Source organism: Acanthaster planci, linkage group LG11 (genome assembly GCF_054643075.1).
Source record: "Acanthaster planci isolate LZ-2023a linkage group LG11, COTS_SCS, whole genome shotgun sequence".
NCBI lineage: Eukaryota > Metazoa > Echinodermata > Asteroidea > Valvatida > Acanthasteridae > Acanthaster > Acanthaster planci.
This window is the reverse complement of record NC_141787.1, coordinates 6391910-6397887: the sequence shown is the minus strand read 5'-3', so window position 1 is coordinate 6397887 and position 5978 is coordinate 6391910. Positions and strand designations below refer to the sequence as shown.

General features: G+C 65.4%; 3 pseudogenes; all 3 read right to left on the bottom strand.

Moving 5' to 3' along the window:
- Positions 1-145, bottom strand: part of LOC147797287 (large subunit ribosomal RNA) — a 1998-nt pseudogene extending 1853 nt beyond the window's left edge.
- Positions 146-798: 653 nt separating this feature from the next.
- On the bottom strand, positions 799-1490 carry LOC147797286 (small subunit ribosomal RNA; annotated as a pseudogene; the record flags this gene model as incomplete).
- Positions 1491-3895: 2405 nt separating this feature from the next.
- On the bottom strand, positions 3896-5574 carry LOC147797285 (large subunit ribosomal RNA; annotated as a pseudogene).
- Positions 5575-5978: the final 404 nt, after the last annotated feature.

The window sequence follows — 5978 nt, the reverse complement described above, 5'->3', positions numbered from 1 at the left end:
CTACAAAACAACCCGACTCCCGGAAGCCCTGGCCGCCGGCCTTCCCGCTTCGCTAGCCGCTACTGGGGGAATCTTGGTTAGTTTCTTTTCCTCCGATTAGTGATATGCTTAAATTGAGTGGGTCCTCTCGCCTGACCTGAGGTCGATGGGTTCGCAATAGGCCTTGTCTCTATCTCTCTCGCCTCCCGGACCCACCCGGCGCCTTGGAGGCTGCTAGGAAGGGGGGCCCCCTCCGCGGCCCGTCAGCGCGGGCTCTCTCCTCTCTCTCTCTCTCTCTCCGGCGGTCCACTCCGAGATTTGCCACGGGGCCGGCGGCACTCGGTCCCCGCTGGCTGGGCCTGGCCTCACCTTTTTCTCTCTTGGCCTGCCCTGCCTGCCTGGCCTCCTTCCGGCGCGCTCCCTCGAGGCCTCCCGTGTCTTTCTTGTTCGGCTGGGGGGGACGACCGGCGCTCGTGGGTGGGGCGGATACTCAGCGCTGACCTGCCAAGCCACGGCGGACTCCCCCGAGGAGCCACTCGGCCCTCCGCGCGGAGACCGCAGCCGGCCGGTGCCCCTTCGCCTGCCCGCAGATTTCCCATATCATCCGCCCCGGAGAGCTGGGGACCCGCGCCGCAACCTCCCGGTCTCTTGGCACTCCCCTTGTTGCCGCATGCAGCCAGTGTCATTGCGGCTCCTCGGGAGCACCCCGGCTTGGGCCACTCCCGCCTACACCCAGAAGACAGTACAGTGGCCGGCCCTCTCCGCCTCGGTGGACGGAAGGGGGCCGGCCGGGCACGCTCTCTCTGCTCGGTAATGATCCTTCCGCAGGTTCACCTACAGAAACCTTGTTACGACTTTTACTTCCTCTAAATGATCAAGTTTGATCCTCTTCTGGGCGCAGGAGCGAGGCGCCGGAGGCACCCCTCCGCGGCCCGTCCGAGGATCTCACTAAACCATTCAATCGGTAGTAACGACGGGCGGTGTGTACAAAGGGCAGGGACGTAATCAACGCGAGCTGATGACTCGCGCTTACTGTGAATTCCTCGTTCAAGGGAGACAATTGTAACTCCCTATCCCAAGCACGAATGAGGTTCAACGGATTGCCCAGACCTTCCGGCCAAGGGCGGCTACCCGCTGATCCCCTCAGTGCAGCGCGCATGCGGCCCCGAACATCTAAGGGCATCACAGACCTGTTATTGCTCAATATCGCGTGGCTGAACGTCACTTGTCCCTCTAAGAAGTCCGCGCCCGGCGGGGCGGCCGGCGCGACTATTTAGCAAGCAAGAGTCTCGTTCGTTATCGCAATTAAGCAGACAAATCATTCCACCAACTTAGAACGGCTATGCACCACCAGCCACACTATCAAGAAAGAGCTCTCAATCTGTCAATCCTAACTGTGTCAGGGCCGGGTGAGTTTCTCCGTGTTGTGTCAAATTAAGCCGCAGGCTCCACTCCTGGTGGTGCCCTTCCGTCAATTCCTTTATCTTTCAGCTTTGCAACCATATTTCCCCCGGAACCGAAAGACTTTGGTTTCCCGCAGACTGCCTGCCGCGTCGTTGGAGATCAACCAGGTAGCCCCTCGGGGCCGGGGCCCGCCAACTCGGGCCCTCCGGACTGCTCGGCCGCGCCGCGGCTGCCGGGCCGCGGCGCCGGAGTCCTGCGCCTCTCTGCTCTCGCTCGCCGCCTGGCCTCCGCTGGAATGCCGCCCACCGCCGGTCCTTCGCCCCCTCCAGCCCGGCCGGGGCAGCACTTCCTCTCCTTCCCCTGGCGCGCGGGCGGCCGCTGGAATGCCGCCCTTTGGCCCCATTGCGCCGGCCTCTTCTCGCCTCGATCCCGGAGGGGGCGGCTGGACCAGCCGGGAGGCTGGCCGAGCTGAGCTCCCTCCGTCTGGGAGATCCCCGGTCGGGGATCCTGCCTGCCGCCGCTGGGGCTGCGGCTCGGCGCGACCGCGGGGCGCCGCCCGCCGCGGGGTCGCGCGAGGCTCCGGCCGGGGGGGGGGGCCGCTGCCGCCTCTCCGGGCCTGGGACGCCACCAAGACGTTAGTGCGCCTTGGGCTGCCGGGACCCGGCGGAGGTCGGGTGCGGCCTGCCCTGGGGCGGGCCGGTCCCTCCGCTCCGCAGAAGTTGCCGGGCCGATCCGGACGTCGCATATATTGCTGATCAGGGGCAGCGGAGAACCCGCCGCTCTCCGAGGGGCCCTGGCTCCCCTCTCCCTCGCTCTCTCCCGCTCGCTCTTCCACAGCGGGCCGTGCTGCCACTCCAGCCCCTCCTGAAGGCTTGCGGCCACGCACCACCGCACCTCCCGTTCCGGGGTCCGGCCGAACCGCGCCCCCGGGAACGGCCTTTACGACACCTCTGGGCATGAAGGGTCGGCCGGCCGCGCCGAAAAACGCCATTGACGGAGCGCCCGGAGGGCCTCCCGGTTGGGCGGCGAGCCGCCACTTTCGTCCAGCCGCTCCGGAGCGGGGCTTGTCCAGACCCAAGGGGGAATCGCTCCGGAGGCTTGGGCTTCACCGTGTAGGAATAGCCGTATCGTATGGACAATATATGGCTGTACTGATTTCTGGCAGCTGGAGCTGAGCTCGAGACTACCCTCCCCCTATAAATAGGCAAACCAGGGAGTGGGGGTTAAGGTCCAAAATGCTCTCATTGAAATACGCACGTTTCGGGCCCAACCTGTCCCGGCGCAAAGCCCTCTCAGAGGCCTTGGGTGGGCCAGCGAGCCGATGGACGGCAGGCCGGAGACGCCCAGCCCGCTTTCCGCAGGCAACCCTGGACATCCGAACTTCTCGGACCAGGTTTTCCGAGGAAGGCGATTTACCGCACCGCACCACCCGCCCCGCCGGCCTGGAGCCGTTTTCGCCCGGGGAAGCGTGTCGGAAATGCACGGCTTTAGGGGGACGGCGTGCGGCTGCGGCGGTTTTTTTCCCCAGGACTGCAATTCGCCGCGCCACACCACCAGTCCCCGCTGCTCCGGAGCCGGGCTTGTCCAGACCCGAGGGGGAATCGCTCCAGAGCCTTGGGCTCCCCGTGTGGAAATGGCCGTATCGTATGGACAATATATGGCTGTAATGATTTCTGGCAGCTGGAGCTGAGCTTGAAACCACCTTCCCCCCTATAAATAGGCAAACCAGGGAGTGGGGGTTAAGGTACAAAATGCTCTCATTGAAATAGGTAAGTTTTGGGCCCAACAGACCCTGACGAAAGACGCTCTCGAGAGCCAGAGATCCGACCTTTCGCGGACCACGAAGTCCGAGGAAGAAATCTTCAGCGGGCGCCCACGCAACGCCGCCCGTCTGGCACCCACGGCGGGACGGGCGCCGCCCGCTGCGAGACTCTGCCCCGGGCCGGAGGCCCTGGTCCCTCCCCGCCCTACGGCCCGTCGCACGACGGCATTGGGACCGACCTGGCAACTCGCCACCCCCATACTCCCCCATAGCCCACTCCCCGCCCCACCGGCTAAGTAAAGAAACGACAAGAGTAGTGGTATTTCACCGTCGGGCTGGGGCCCTCCCACCTATCCTACACCCCTGTGTCTCTTCACAAGGTCAGACTAGAGTCAGATTCAACAGGGTCTTCTTTCCCCGCTGATTCTGCCAAGCCCGTTCCCTTGGCTGTAGTTTCGCTAGAGAGTAGATTGGGACAGTGGGAATCTCGTTAACCCATTCATGCGCGTCACTAATTAGATGACGAGGCATTTGGCTACCTTAAGAGAGTCATAGTTACTCCCGCCGTTTACCCGCGCGTACGGCCCCGCGGTCCGGCGGGGGGGAGAGTGCTGCCGCTAGGACATAGCGCGGACATGGGGCGCCGCAACCCGCTTCCAGCCCCGGCCCGACCGACCCAGCCCTCAGAGCCAATCCTTCTCTGAGTTATGGATCCGGCTTGCCGACTTCCCTTACCTACATTGTTCTATCGACCAGAGGCTGTTCACCTTGGAGACCGGCTGCGGTTTTGGATACGACCCGAGGCGACGGTCCACGCACTCCCCTGCATTTTCAAGGGCCGGTTGGAGCTCGCCGGACACCGCCGGAGACGCGGCGCTCTACGGGGCCGCAGCCCCTAGCTCCGGACAAGCCAATTCCAGGGATACCGCCCCTTACCAAGAAAAGAAAACTCTTCCCGGGGCCCCAGCCGGCGTCTGCAGGCTTGCTTGCTTCGCAGCTCAGACCGCCACGGAGGACGGACAATATTTCTGAACCCTGCGGGTTCAGAAATATTGACCCGATCCCCAAGGCCCCAGCCCCGCGAGGAGGGGGGCGCCCGTCTCCGCTCGGAGCGGATTTTCCCTAAGGCTTAGGATCGACTGACCCGTGTACAACTGCTGTTCACATGGAACCCTTCTCCGCCACTCGGCCCTCGAGGATCTCACTCGAATATTTGCTACTACCACCAAGATTTGCGCCCGCAGTGGCTCCATGCGGCCTCGCGGCCGGCGCTTCGACGCGCACCGCGGCGGCCGTCCTACTCGCCGGGGCGTACCACCAGGGCGGTGGTCCCACTCGCTCTCTGCCCTGACGGCTGGGTGTGGGCGGCACGCTCAGCGCCATCCAGTTTCATTGCTTGTTGATTCGGCAGGTGAGTTGTTACACACTCCTTGGCGGATTGAGAATAGGTTGAGGTGATTTCGGCCCCAAGGTCTCGTTGCACCTCGGGGCTTCACCTGGCGGCCCCCAGACTCGCGAGCCCGATAGACTCCTTGATCCGTGTTTCAAGACGGGTCGGCAGGGCTTGCGACATTCGCCCGCGGACCCGGGGCGCCTCAGCGCGGCCGACACCGGCCCGGACGGGGACCGCCGGCCCGGCACCACCTGGGACGGTCGAGGCGGGCGGGGCCCTCCGGCAGGCCGGGAGGCCCGGCCCGGCGGCCGCTGCGGGGAGGCGGCGGCGCGCGGGCGGGCGCGGCCCGTCGTCCCTTCCTCGGCCGGACGGCCGGCGCGACCACGGCCGGTCTCTAGGCTCTCCGACCGCCCCCCCCCCGGTCGGGGAAACCGGGGTGGCCGGAGGAACCCCAACAGGCCGGCCTATGCGGGCCCAGATGCCCAGCCGGTCGGGGGCGCCGCGCCCGGGAGAAGTGCACGCGGCCGGGCGCGGAGGCGCCCCCGGACCCGGCTATGGGGGTGCTGCGGACACCGCGCCGGCCGCGCTGAATCTCCCCGGCCCGATGTGCGCAGCCCTCCCGCTTGCTTCTCGACGGCTTCACGTACTCTTGAACTCTCTCTTCAGAGTGCTTTTCAACTTTCCCTCACGGTACTTGTGCTCTATCGGTCTCCTGCCGGTATTTAGCCTTGGATGGAGTTTACCACCCGCCTTTGCGCTGCGCTACAAAACAACCCGACTCCCGGAAGCCCTAGTCACCGGCTGGACGGCGCCCGCAGGGGCCTGACACCCGCCACGGGACGACAGGGGGCCTCGATCAGAAGTACCTCGGCCCCGCCGCGACAGCCAGTCCGGACTTCCTCACGCCACAGTTCCCTTGGGCCCGCTGGGGCCCAGAGATTCGGCGCTGGGCTCTTCCCGCTTCGCTCGCCGCTACTGGGGGAATCTTGGTTAGTTTCTTTTTCCTCCGCTTAGTGATATGCTTAAATCGAGTGGGTCCTCTCGCCCGACCTGAGGTCGATGGGTTCGCAATAGGCCTCTGCCTCTGCCTCTCTCTCGCCTATCGGGGGCCCACCCGGCGCCTCGGCGGCTACCAAGAAGGGGGCCCCCTCCGCAGCCCGTCCGCGCAGGCTCTCTCTCTCTCTCTCTCTCTCTCTCTCTCTCTCTCTCTCTCTCTCTCTCTCTCTCTCTCTCTCTCTCTCTCTCTCTCTCTCTCTCTCTCTCGGCGCTGGGCGCCCGCTCCCTCTCCCTCTCCGGCGGTCCCCTTGGAGATCTGCCACGGGGCCGGCAGCACTCGGTCCCCGCTGGCGGGGCCTGGCGTCCCCTTTCTCTCTTTTGGCATGCCCTGCCTACCTGCATGCCTGGCCTCCTTCAGGCGCGCTCCGTTGAGGCCGCCCGTGT